Source organism: Python bivittatus, unplaced genomic scaffold, assembly GCF_059951505.1.
Source record: "Python bivittatus isolate LINGU-HERP-01145 unplaced genomic scaffold, Pbiv_v1 ctg000070_np1212, whole genome shotgun sequence".
Classification (NCBI taxonomy): domain Eukaryota; kingdom Metazoa; phylum Chordata; class Lepidosauria; order Squamata; family Pythonidae; genus Python; species Python bivittatus.
Genome location: NW_028277034.1, coordinates 14,898,198 through 14,912,349, shown reverse-complemented (window position 1 = coordinate 14,912,349; position 14,152 = coordinate 14,898,198). Strand labels below are relative to the sequence as shown.

Here is a 14,152-nt window from a genome sequence, read left to right as displayed (position 1 = left end):
GGGGAAGAGGCAATTACTGAACACTATCTGAATATATTTTGGGCAAATTAAAAAAGGACTGACAAGTTTAAAGCACAACTTGCAAACACTATACTATTCTAAACGAGGCACAGCACTTTGCCGATAAAGCCAGATGTGATGACCACTTATTTGGGACTCCTTTAAGACTCTGCACTTTGATGTAATGGATCAGTCAGTTGGATCACCTCAAAAAGGGGTGTGCCCAGCAGTCCTTAAAACTGCTTTGATTTGCCTCCTCCTAAAGCCCTCCCTGGATCCAGCTGTGTTAAACAATTATTGTCCAATTTCCAAGCTTACAGAACATGTAGAAGTAGTTATCTTGACCCTTCCATTAGGCATTAGGCATGGGCATGGCATAGAGATGGCAGTGGCTGCCCTGGTGAATTACCTGTGTCAGGCCCTGGATAGAGAGACAGTGCCTCTCCTGAGCCTTAGATACCTTCATCCATAATATCTTTCTGGACTACCTGTGGAGGTTGGGAATTGGAGGCACTCTTCTGCAGTGGTTCTACTCCTTTCTTAGTGGGTTGTTCCAGTTAGTGGTTGTAGGAAAGGAAATTTCAGCTTGTAGGATGCCTCAGGGTTGGATCCTCTCCCCCAGTTAGTTAATATTTATATGAAGCTGCTGGGTCAGATTATCCATCAAATCTGATACAGTATAATATATAGGATGATGATGCTTAACTTTCATTGCTACCCTGGACCAGGCTGGAGATGTGTTGATGTCTTGTTCTGGTGTCTGGAGATTATTAGGGTCTGGATGGGATGAATCATGCTACAGTTGAACTCAGACAAGATAGAGCTGCCCTTTGTGCACTGAGGTTTTCTCTTGGCCCCAGTGTTGTCTCTTGATAAAGAAGCATTACCCCCAAACGAGCAGCCTTTGATTTTAGGGTCCTTGTGGATGCACGTTTACTGCTAGTTCAGTAGATGGAAAAAATGACCAGTGGGTTTTTACATAGCTTCTGCACTTATGACTCTAACTGGAACAGAAAAACCTTGCCATAATAACTCATGGCTCCATCTCAGTTGATGCAAAATGTAGCAGTCTATTTATTCACTGGTACATTATATCAGTAAGATATTATACATGCTATGAGTCCTGCATTGGTTATCAATAAACTTATGAGTGTAATTCAAAGGGCTGGTTTTGAACCTTACAGCCCTTTATGGCTTGTCACTTAGATACCTTCAGAACTGGATTCTCCAACATGTTTCAACCTGGGTGACTCAGTTGTCCCAGAAGAAGCTGCCAGTAGTACTTTACTTCTTTCAAGTGGCATGTGGGGTGGGGGTTCAGGCTCATTTGGAATAGCCTTCCAGTTGAAATCAGACTTGTACCCACTTTAACTTTATTTGAGAAAATGCTTAAAACAAATCTTCCACATAATATCTGTTGAGTGACCAGACACTATCTAGACTGAACGCACTGATGAGTTCTCTTCTTATAAACTGATTGCTATTTAACTTCAATTTTATATCATTTACCTTCTTGTGGACATATTTTATTAATTTATCACAGATGTTTTATGTATATACAATATTGTGAGCTGCTAGAGTTTTATAGGATTCCGGGGTATGCAAACTGAATAAACAAACAACTATTTGCAGAAATGCCTCGGAATTTGTCCCTTCCCCAATTCTGCTTAGATACTTGATGCCAGACTTGATACCAAAACTCTCTTAAGCAGTTAAAAGTCACTAAAATTAACTGTGCAGAAAGCATGGTTTGCATACTTAACCTGGCTACTTATGACTTTCATATTATCATATTAATTACATAGCACTTAATTGGTTGGGATAATCGAGAAAGAATAGATCATAGATTGTGAACCTGTAATTCTCCAGATGTTACTGAACTTCATTGTCAGCTCCAGCTTTTACGATGGTGATTTTTCATGTTTAAGTGTAACTGTCATCATGAACCATGATGTTACTTTATTTAGGTTCTGGATAATACAGGACTGGGGAAGGAAGAGGACACAATGCATGCACAACTGCATTTTCTAATTTAGTTTATACATTCATATATGCAAATGCCTAAAGAAGCCAAGTCTATAGTAAGTATGTTATCTGAACTTGATAGTATTTCTGTCATGTAACTCAGTTATGGTTTTTAGCTTGGATTTGAGAAATAGAAAATTGTTGCCATTATAACTCTTTTTGTTTCAGAAGTAAAAGAAATAACATTAAATTTCAAGCAAATAATAAATTATTTTAATGAAAAAAATATAATAAAACATTACTTCATAAGCAACTTAATTTTCTGTTACATTGCTTTTCTTTCACAAACAATAATATTTAAAATTGCGAATAGAATAATGTCCATTAAAAGTACTTGTTTAATGTAAGAATTAGAAAGGTAATAAAAGTGCTAATTAAAATAATAGCAGAAAAAGTGAAGTACAAGGCAGTTACTATTAATAAGAAATAAGAAATTGTTAACTTCTACTATGGCCAAGGATATGATCATTGATATCATAAAAATGGATATGGGATGTTGAAACTATAATTTAAAAGCAGACTAATATAGTATACATTAAAAGTAAGTATTGTTATGCGTATTTACTGTAGTACAATCTCAAGAATGATTTTTTTTATTTTTTATTTTAAATATGAATATTAAATAAAATATTTTACAAACTATTCGAAAACAAGAAAATAAATGATACATAATTTCTATCCCTGGATCACCTCCATATTAATTTACATACAATTGATGCAAACTTAATTATAAACATTAAAAAGGAATAATATGAAACAAAATGAAAAAAATATTACTTTCTCCAACACTTTTGTAGCAAAATGGAAAAGGATGCCATTACATATTATTCAATCCTGCTAACATAAGCTGAACTAAAAGATGAGCTTGTGTGCTAAAGAAAACATTTTGCTGCTTTTAGAACAGTATTTACATTTTAAAAATGGTTATGACTGGAATTTGCTACACATTACAATATCCTTGAAAGTAATGATACTGAATGCCTAAATGCCCAACTTGGATATATTCACAGAATTCATTTATTTACTTATGTACTGCATGTATAACTTGATTTTTCTTTTCTTTTCTTTTTCTTTTTGTTATATTTTTTCACTTTTATGTTATGCACTTCTTTGTATCAAAAATATATTGACTTTTCTTAAGGAACTCAAGGTCATTTCATCTTCAATGCACCAGCACAGAGGTACTGGCAACAAAGGGAAAGCGGAGGAAAAGGGAGATGGACAATATTAGAAAAGCACATGGTAAATAATTTAGGTATATTTGTGAAACAACAGCAGAATCTAAATTTTACCCCTTTCAATAGATATTCTCATTTTAGTCTTAACTATCAGAGAATGAGTAATCACTGTTTTACATAATTTGATGCTTTATTTCTTTATTTCATAAACAAAGCAATCCATGATATGATGTGGGAGTGTGAAAAAAATAATTTCCCCCTTAGATTCAGTAACTGGTTGCATCATCTTTAGCAACGCCTGCAACTAATTATTTCCTATAAGTGGTCAGTTGTTTATATCACTGTATAGGAATTTTGGCCCATTCCTTCAATGTACCTTGTTGGATGAGCCACTTGTGCTTCAGCTCACAGATAAGTAGCCTGATATTTTCCCAAAAAAATCTCTGATACAAAACAGAATTCATGCTTCCTTCAAAAATGGCAAGTCATCCAAGTCCTAACAGAGCAAAGCACTCCCAATCCATGACATTACCACTTCAATGCTTGACAGCCAGTATGTGGTTCTTAGTTTACAATTCCATGTTTGGTTTTTATCAGATATAATCACAAAACTTCCCATTTTGACTTATCTTTCCATAAAACACTACTACAGAAGTATGGAAGGTACTTTTTGAGAAACTTGAAATGAGCATCAATGTTCTTCTAAGTGAGCAGTGGCTTCTGCCTTGCTATTGTCCCCTGAATCTCATTTTTACTCAGTACCTTTCTCATGATAGTTAGGAAAACTGACCTGAACCAAGGAGAAACAAGTCAGAGAATCCCTGGTTGTTTTTCTGAGGTTGAATATGACTTCCTGGATGCTTTTTACTTTATTTTTATTGCTCTAATATACTGTATATAAAAAAGAAAAACTACAATATCTATATCTATAGTCATATCCATATACACATCTATTCTCAAGAGCAATCGATATACCTCAGTGTCTGATTCTTCTGATAAGAAATCTCTACAATAACCAGGAAGCCACAGCGAGAGCAGTTTGTTACACTGAATAGTTTACCATTCAGATAGGGCTGTATTTTATTGCTATACCCATTCAATCTATATCCTAAATACATAATGCAGGCTGAGATCTAGAATAGCTAAATACTAGAGTCAAAATAGGTGAAAGTAATGTCAAGAATGTGAGAGGTATAGCTGACACTGCCCTGGTTGCCAAAACTGAATATGACCTAAGAACAATCCTAAAAGGAAAACAGGAAAGCAAAAAGGTGGTGCTTTTCATAAACATCAAGACAACTAAGATTATGTCACTGGAAAACTATGAAGAATTTAAAATAAACAATGAGACAACAGAAGTTCTTGAAAGTTAAAATTTTCTACACTCCACAATTGATAGAGATGGTGAGGGTGCACAAAAGATTCAGAGAAGAATAACAATGGGCAAAAAGGCATTGAGGGACAAACTCATGAAAGACCAAGAGATTTTAATCAAAACTAAGGTCAGAATAGTCAACAAAGTAGTATTCCATGTTAAAAGGCATGCATGCAAGGGATGAACTCTGCACAAAAGCAAGGGGAAGAAGATTGAATCCTTTGAGCTATGGTACTGAAGAGGGCTGCTTCATATTCCTTGGACAATAAAAAGAATCAATCATTTAACACTAAAGGATATCAAGATAGAATGTGGACCGGAAGAAAACAAAAAATGACCACACTTCCGACACATCATGAGAAATGATGCCTCTATGGAAAAGGTGATAATGCTGGCAAGCTGAATGGAATAGAAGAAGAGGCCAACAGTGGATAGATAGAGTACTGGAAGCCATAGAAATACACCTGGAGGATGTGGTGAGAGACAGGACAGTTTGGAGAGCTTTTATCCATACAGTTGGCTACAACTCAAGAGAGCACAGCAAAATTTCCAGATTTACATCTAGATATATCGTAACCAAAAGAAAACAAAACTCTCATATCACAATAACTACAAGGGTACTTAGTTTCTAAGTGATAAATTAAAACCTGTCCACATAGAATCATAATAATCTTTTCATCATGTCAATAAGCAGCAAATTCAAAGGCTTAGTGAACACATTTCCTTAATCCAGAATTTTAAAATCCAGAATTGTAATCTTTTTCCAACAGCATAAAATTATCTTTTCAGTTCTACTTCAAACTCACCATCCAAAATCTATCATAAATTAGTAACTTCCAAGTATTCATTATATAATTCAATATCACATTAACATTTTTAAAGTTATTTCTCTTCCCCAAATAACATTTATTACATTTCCACTTTAACAGTGTTGACACCCAACTCTTCCTAAAAGTCCGTTAAATCCATTAAAACTGAAAAATAAACTTTCCATAGATTAGTCTTTTCTTAAAAATCACAAGCATGTCTGACATTCTTTAAAACATATATTGATGTTAAATTGATTGTTAAAAAATAATATTCCAATTTTTTATTCCAAATTTCCTGCCACTGTATCTATTTATAGTAAACTATAGTTTTAGGCTCTTTAAAACACTTTCAAATAGAAGAAATCTGGGTGTTTCAGAAGCTGCTAATATTTCAGGGTCAAACTGATAAATCAAAAATATCTTAATTGAATATACTACCACTGCAGTTTTAAGCAGCCAGAATTCTTGCAATTATCAAATGTTTTGAAGGTGTTATGAAAAATAAATAAATCTAAATACAATTTTCTGCTCAAGTGCTCAAAAAAAAAAAACCAACCCCAAAAAACAAAAAAACCCTCTCCAGCATTTTCCTATTATTTTAAAATTAAGATCTTCTCATAGTGTCAATTTTTCATGTGAGCAACATTCAATCAAAATTTTTATTCCAAAATTTCACAGATGAGTCTTATAGCCTCTGAAGTATGGAAAAACAACTGAATTTTGGCTAAAAGAAAAACAATCCCCTGCTAAGATATTAGAGCAGTATACATAACTGTCTAATTGTGCCCATCACTGATTTGGAAAAAGCTCACTCTAATTTTGCACACACAAAAAGCAAAAGTCAAAACATAAGTCCAACAAGAGGGTGATTTTATGCTGAGTACCTGGAATGGCTATGACAAGAAAATCTAGGGAAGATTTGCTCTTCTCCCATTGCTCCAGATCATCTCCATTTCAAGATGATCTCCCTCAGGGTGAATCAGTGGATTTCCAGAGCATTAGAAATGGTTTGTAACCTTTTCCATACTGAGACACACCTATGAGTTTTTAACAGAAATCTTCAAAAATTACTTTCCCATGGTGAATCTGTGTGGTGAGAACTTCGCTCTGATAACAGGAACTAAAGTTTTTGAGATTTATATAGGACAATGCTAGCCCAAATTAGCATGTTAGTTTAATGAAGTACTGACATAACATTCTCCTTTTCACTAAATTGATTGAGCCAAGATGGGTGGTGGGGAGGATTGAGATGATTATTTTTCCTACTGGCAAATCACAAGTTGGATAACTTTGTTTATGGAATAAATGAAAGAAGCATTGTGAGAAATAGTGGAGGAGTTTGCTCTGAACATCACAAGACACGTTCCCAGCACACATTCCCTCCTTTGTTTAATCCTCCTGCAGATGTGCATGACTCTGATTCCCTTTACATGTTAGCAGGATCTGCATAAAGCTCTGATAATATTCATTCACAAAGATATGCAAGAACATTTGAGGAGAGAATATTTTTCCATAGAACTCTCTGACTGTATGTGTGTCTGTGTGCTTGTGTGTATATGGGTATCCAGCATATAAATACATATATTACATCAATAAATGCGTGTTGAGATGCAAACTTACATTGAAACTGCTTCTGTAACTTTCTCTAATAAAGACCTTCATGTATTCAGCACAAATTTATGAAGAGATCTAGTTTACTCCTAGATCTAGTTAAGCACTAGATTCATAACTATAAACCTGATATAGCAGAATTCCCAATTATGGGCAAGTTAGTAAGTACATCCAATCAAATATACTTAGTGAGGGCAGGGGTGTGTGTGTGTGTGTGTGTGTGCACGTGCGCGCACGCCTTTGAGTCAGCATGAACTCTGGCAACTGCCTGGACTAGTCCCTGCAGTTCTCTTGGCAAGGTTTTTCAGAAGTGGTTTGCCATTGCCTCCTTCCTATGGCTGAGAAAGGACTGGCCCAAGGTCACCCAGCTGGTTTTGTGCCTAAAGCAGGACTAGAACTCATGGTCTACAGGTTTCTAGCTTGATGCCTTAGCCACTACACCAGACTGGTCTAGTGAGGGCTGTACAGCAATGCAAATTCAGAGAGGGAAAGATGATTAGGAATACACATAGAAATGAACACTGTACCTGTTGGCACCTCTTTGTACCCTTATGTGCCTCAGATTGTCTTTACTGGAACCAAGCATAACTCCAGCATTTACATCAACCACAATATAATGTTTCATGTAAGTAGTCTTGCAGGTACAATACCACTTTGGGCAGAACACACATAGGTAGCCTACTTATGTGTTTACATGCAATGCATCTCTCACTGGGTTTACAGATCATACTAAAATATGGTTTATTTAATATGATTTATTAAAAAAAACTCAATTGGCCTAGGTTAGGGTGCCCCTCATCATTCACATACCCCGCAGAAAACTCATTGCTTATGACAATTATTGGGATGGGGAATGGGGATTTACTTTCCATTTAAAACAGATCAAAAGTTCTGTTGCTATTTTAGATTATTAGGAAAAAAATACTTCTGCCGTTTTTTTAAAAAACAGGCTTGTATCTAGGTTACATTGATTAGGCTCAGGTTTGTCTTGTTAAAACGTACCACCATATCACACTAGCAAGAGTTGAACTCAGATAAATCTGAGGGGCATCTGGTTGGAAAAAATGGGTTAGAGTACCTCCTTTCAGTATAAGACTATTCCATGACAGTTTAGTAATGTTACATGATACTAGGCTTAAGAACTCCCTATATGCATAATTATACATTTATACAAAAAACAAAGGATACTACAAACATTTAAAATTTCGAAGTGTCAGGATAAAATTGTTTCAGTCCATGCAATCAGTGTACTTTGCTGACACTCAGTTTATTTTAGAAAATAAATGGGACAAAATGTATCTAATTTAAGGTTAAACTTTCATCTTCTTTATATTCAGCAAATTATCAGCTATTCAAGCGTAACCATTTATTTTTAAAAATGACAAGCAGACTGCAGTTAATTGCAAAGGTTAATAAAACATTAGGGTGTAGAATTGGTTAGACATATTTTACAAGCAATTCTACCATAATTAGAGCTGTCACATTTATTAAACAGTCAACAGAATTACAAAGGCAAGGGATGGTTATTAAATGTGTTCTCTACTTTCTTTGAAAATTTCAAAAAATAAAAAAGCAAATAAAAAACCCTAAGCATTCAAAAAAAAAATTGCTAAGTGGATCTTTAATAATGATAGCTGTTCCTGTAGAATCAGTTCTGATTCAACTTGAACTGGAAATTAGAGATACAGAGAGGACATGATTCAATCTGAGTTGTCAAGTCAAGTTTTGAGGACAAGCCAATTTGATTAAAACCACTCTGAGATTTATCATTAAACAAAAAAGCTTGCAACTTAGAGGACTGGCACATTTTTTTCTCTTTTTTTAAAAAAATGATTAGACTTGCCCAGACAAAGTGGGAACACTCTCACAACTTCTTGTCACTTTGCCTGGGCTACCTTTCTCCCCACCCCCAAGTTAGTTGTTATAACTATATATTTAGTTATTATTTAATTTTATTTATGTGGGGATTGTACAAATTCGTCTATCATTTTGCAAGGCTGTGGAAGCACACTGTTTGAAGAACCCTGCCATAAGCTATAGGGGAAATATAAAATATTTCTGCAAATTTTATTTGTTTTTAATAGCAGAGTTGCATGAAAATAGCTGAGGTGATAAATTCTTTGATATCATGGTACTGCTTCACCACAATGAATTTTTGAAATATTTCCCTATATCTATTTTTTTAAAACATAGGACAAAGGATAGTACAGCAACCTCTAAACTGTACAGTAAAGAGCCTTAGTTGTGTCCAACTAAGTTTGATAAGGTGGTAGGTTAGGTACAGTACATTAGCAGAGCTTCACCTATTCTAGCAGAATTCAGAAGAATTACCACTAACTTGGCCTTACAGAGTAGTACAGTTTTGTGATCTTTGACTTCTGGGTTTTTCTGTGATACCTGGAAAGTTGCCAAAGTTGCTTAGCAAGCTTTGCTTCTTCCTGGGGGGAAAAATCTCACCACTGATCTAACCCTTGTGATACCCTGTGTTATTTATTCATTAGAAAGGGCAAAAGAACATGGCACAAAGATAGGAAGCCACACAAAAAATGAAAGAGCATGGCTCAGAGAAGATAGCTTTTATAGCCTTGCATCCCCTTTTCTGAGTAGTAAATGTCTGCAGGTGAACCTTTAAATATTAGTTTGGCCCAATTTTCTCATTGTTGAGAAACTTAAACTAACCCAAACATGAAGAAGTTAAAAGCAAGGTTGGGTCTAAAAAGGCATACTGATTTGACCCAGGAGTGCTTGTTGGACCTTGAACCCATACTGAGACTGCTGAAAGCTGGATAAAACTCCCAGGCATGTTGTCAGGACTAGCAAAGAAATGTGTCATTATATTATCGTAAGAGACAGCAAAGTTGAGAAGGGAGAAAATGCATGAAGGTCCAACAAACACTCCTGGATCAAATTTTGCCTCCATAAAAGAGCCCTCTTAAGTCCAGAATTTAAAGAGGTGATAAAAATGATCAGCCAGTTATTCATGTTAATGTCAGTGAGCCTATCTCCACTCAAGCAGCCCCCAAAATTTCTCCATATACGGAAATGAATTTGCAACTTCACAGATTGTTGCTCACAACTAAAAAACAACAGCCATCAAATTGTCAGAGCCTTTCTAAGGGCTTTTGAAGTAATGTGTTCTGAGTTAACATTTTATTTTAAAGCGAATCTCCATTTCAATTCATGAATTTGTTTCAGTGAGGTGACCTGACCAAAGATCTGTCAACCTAAAGCATCCCTTTGAAATGAAACAGCCCTGTTTATGATGCTTCTTAGAAATTATAGGGAAAAAGCAGCAAAATATTACAGCATCTGATCAGAAAATCTAGCCTAGAACAGAAGCTTTTTATACATATGTTATGTAGAACACAATTTTAATTAACTTTTTCTTTCTTAAATCTCTGTATAAAACAATGTGTTCCATTAAATTCTCATACAAATATAATTGCTTCTCAGTGCCATAAAAAGAGCATATTGATCTCTCACTCTGCTTATATTAGGTAACAATGCTGATATATAGACCATCTCAGACATTCAATATCTGCCTTAAAGCTTAAAAGATGTCATCAAATCGGTAGCATTAATCAACTGAAGTAAACCTGTTTTTTTTTTTAATATTTTTTTATTTTTACAACAAACACAAAACATACATGAACAAACAAAAACATAAAAAGGCATTAAAAAAGCATCTTCCATTTTATAGCGTGTGTCAACCAGTTACCAACTCGTTGGTGCCCCTTTCATAATCTTAAATTCTCATATCATCTATTCAAAATATACTTGTATACTTATCAATTAACAATTATTAATCATTCATAGCTAATCTACAGAATCATTTACTACAAGAAATTTTAACTTTCAATAGGATTAGTAATACATTTTCATCTATCGATTATATGTGTATATATATAATAATTAATATCAAATTTCTATTATAAAATTTCCTAATCCATTACATTACTATATTTTCTCAGTGTCATATAAAATTACTTATCTTCTTACTCTAATTTCAAATCTCAATTTAACTCATCTCTGCACATTCCATAATTTTCAATAACTTCCTCCTGCATAAGTACTTTTTAATTTTTCCAATTCTTAAAAGTTACAGTTCTAACCAGTATCAGTTACAATATCAGTTACAGTTCTAACCGGGTTACAGTTCTAACCAGATTCTTCACTACATGTTTCAACAAAAATGTCTCTAGTTTAAAATCTATATGTTACTATATTCAACCATGCATAAATTTTAGTCTAATCTCTTGAAACATTTACAATCAAATACAATTTTTAACTATATATCTCGGATTTATACTTTATTCCAGCGCTTGCATAATTTTGAGTTCACCCTTTTCATTCAATATCCCAAAATATCTAGCTGTTTATTCCTTTTTCTATATTATTGGATAAAAGAAAGCAATAATAAATGTCCTTTCAAACATTCTGCTTTTTGAAGCTTCTGTCAGTTCCATCATTGTTGTATTCCCCTCGTTTTTTCTTTAAACATCTGAAGTAGTTTCTTTCAATATTGTTTTACTTCTTCTTTTTGTGCATTCTCTTAGTACGATTTTCCATTATAATCTTGTATAATCTTTTTCTCACCCTCAGTGCCAAGAACAAGTCTGTCCCTCTTCATTTATCAGTTAATTAACCCTTTTAATTCTCAGTTTATAGGCCTCACAATAATTCTGTTTAATGTTTCTGATTTCTGGTACTATTTCTTCCTTTTCCATTGATCCTGTTTTATGTTTAATTAAGTCCATTTTAGCTTTAATTTCTTTTTTTCTTTTTTTTTTTTGCGGGAATTTCTGCAGCTCTTCTTCCAGTTTTTTATAGTCATCCTCAATAGTTTAAAGATCTTTTTCTGCATTGTGTTTCTCGTATAGTTTATTATCTTGATAAACCTTCATTGAGTCAAAGGATTCTTTATCTTTGTTCTTGCCAAAAATAAGAAAAGAAAAAAAAAGCAAGAGGAGAAAAAAAAAAAAAAGAAGAGGCGGGAAAAGACTAAGTCTCTTTAAAAAAAATCCAACTGAGGGGGGAATGGAGAGCAAAGCAGAGCTTCTAGCAGAAAGAAGAGCTACTGCCACTAATCAGGGCTCTTGTGACTAGCTCAAACTTTCCATCTTGATATTTTCAAAATCGCTTTCAACTCCACTTTCTTGTTTATAGTTACGGATGGCACCTGTATAAACATGCACATCCCACTATCTTTTTAGAAAGCACAGGGTCTTTGAACATGCGTCACAATAGAAGAAAAAAAGCACTATGTCGAGCCTCTAGATGGCAGTGCAACTTTCTTTCATTTACTTTCTCTTAACTCCACTTTCCCCATTTCAAAATCAAAAAGTATAAATTTCTTATAACAATAAAGAAATCTTAGTAAAAAAAAAAAGGCTTAGGATAAAGAGTTATTAAGTATTAAAAAGAAAAAGCCAATTCAGTTAAAAATATATTTTTTTAAGAGAAAAACATCTTGCCAATTCCACTAAAAAGGGAAAGTTGAAAAGAAAAAAAAAAAATTCCCCCCTTTTTTTATAAGGCTCAATCTCGCCGCTTAATCCACTTTTCTTCACTTTTAAAAATCTCTTTAAGTTACTTAAGGTGTTCTCTAAGAATAGTTGAATAGTAAAAGTCCATCTCACCCAGTTGACACCCCTCTCTTCCTTCTTCCTTTGGAGCTGTCCCGGCTTTTGCAGCCATTTTGGCTGGCTCTCCTCCGCCGGCTTCAAGAGCTTCTCCCGGGATCAATCTGGGACTTGCGGTATCCCTGAGATCCACGGGACGCGCCCTTTGCGATCACCATCTCTACGGGACGGCTTAGGTCCATCGGGACCGTCCGGGGAAGGAGATATCGGCTGCGATCCTGGGAGCCCAGGATCGCCCGCCGTATCGCCGCGACGCCAGCTCCGCCCTCTCTCGTAAACCTGTTTTAAAAGCCCATATCTTGTTATGGTTGTGCCATGCACGCACACCTCTATTCCCAAGTAACTGTGCATTAGTTTCTGCACTCCACTTGGCTTTTGTCCTCCAAGAAAGATACAGGAAGTGCCCATTAAAATTTCAGTGTATTTGAATGGAGAGAATACATAACACTTTGACATATAGGCTAAGTAGTATGGAATTTTAACATGAAAAAAAGTGCATTTGCTTTAAGCGAAATCTCCTAAGGAGGGCCACCTCATCATTTATTGTTACCAACTCCTGAACTTTTGTTCCTATCCCACCAAATTTCTATCTCCCTCTTCCAGTTTTATGTTTTTTTGTCCCCCTTTTTTGTCACATTAATTTTAAGCTAAAAACTCTTCTATTGTTGGGGCTGGCATTTTTTTTTTCCTTTTCCAGCTTTGCAAAATTATTTCTGAACTACAGAACTGTTTATAATAATGCAAATTCTACCACAACAAATATTTTATTAATATAATGATACAGTAACACTACAATGCTTTTATTTATAATCTTCCTAATGAAACCTAGCAAGAAATTTGTTTTTTCTTAAAATCTCATGCACACTGGGTTGACATTTATATTAGACTATCCACATGAGCTTAAGGTCATATATAAGTCATTCCTGTTCCTTTAAAGTCTATCAATGTACATTTCAGAAGTCTGAAAAAAAAAAAATGTTGCCCACTATATAATTGCTTTGCACTCACTTCCACTAAAGCACATTTGCCAGTTCAAATCTATGTATTCAAGACATTATTTTGGAGCTCTTACTAAATATTATATTAAGTCATTTATGGGAAAGAAAGAAAGAAAGAAAGAAAGAAAGAAAGAAAGAAAGAAAGAAAGAAAGAAAGAAAGAAAGAAAGAAAGAAAAGAAAGAGACATCATCCTAATAAAGATCTTCATGGACCATCTTTTAAACCCTTCTCTAATATGAAAATTATAAATTTATTCCTTTACTTCTTGTTTTAAACAAGCATTAGGAGTTTTCAGAGAAGAGTAATAAGACTAAAGATAAGATGTAGACCTGATGCTTTTAGAGCACTTGCTCTCCATAGTTTTGATTTCTTTCCTAGAAATTATGTAAGCTTCAACAGAGATTTTCATCTATGTAAAAGAGCTAAACATTTCCTCAGAATGCTTTTTCTGCAATCTTCAAACAGATTAGTAGAAATGAGTAGACTGGTCACTGTGTCACCTAAATTAGTAGA

At 34.5% G+C, this 14,152-nt stretch overlaps 1 protein-coding gene across 1 annotated transcript in view; it reads right to left on the bottom strand.

Moving 5' to 3' along the window:
* SPOCK3 (SPARC (osteonectin), cwcv and kazal like domains proteoglycan 3) overlaps positions 1-14,152 on the bottom strand; it is a 160,935-nt gene that overhangs the window by 29,949 nt on the left and 116,834 nt on the right. The gene's annotated exons all lie outside the window — the stretch shown is intronic.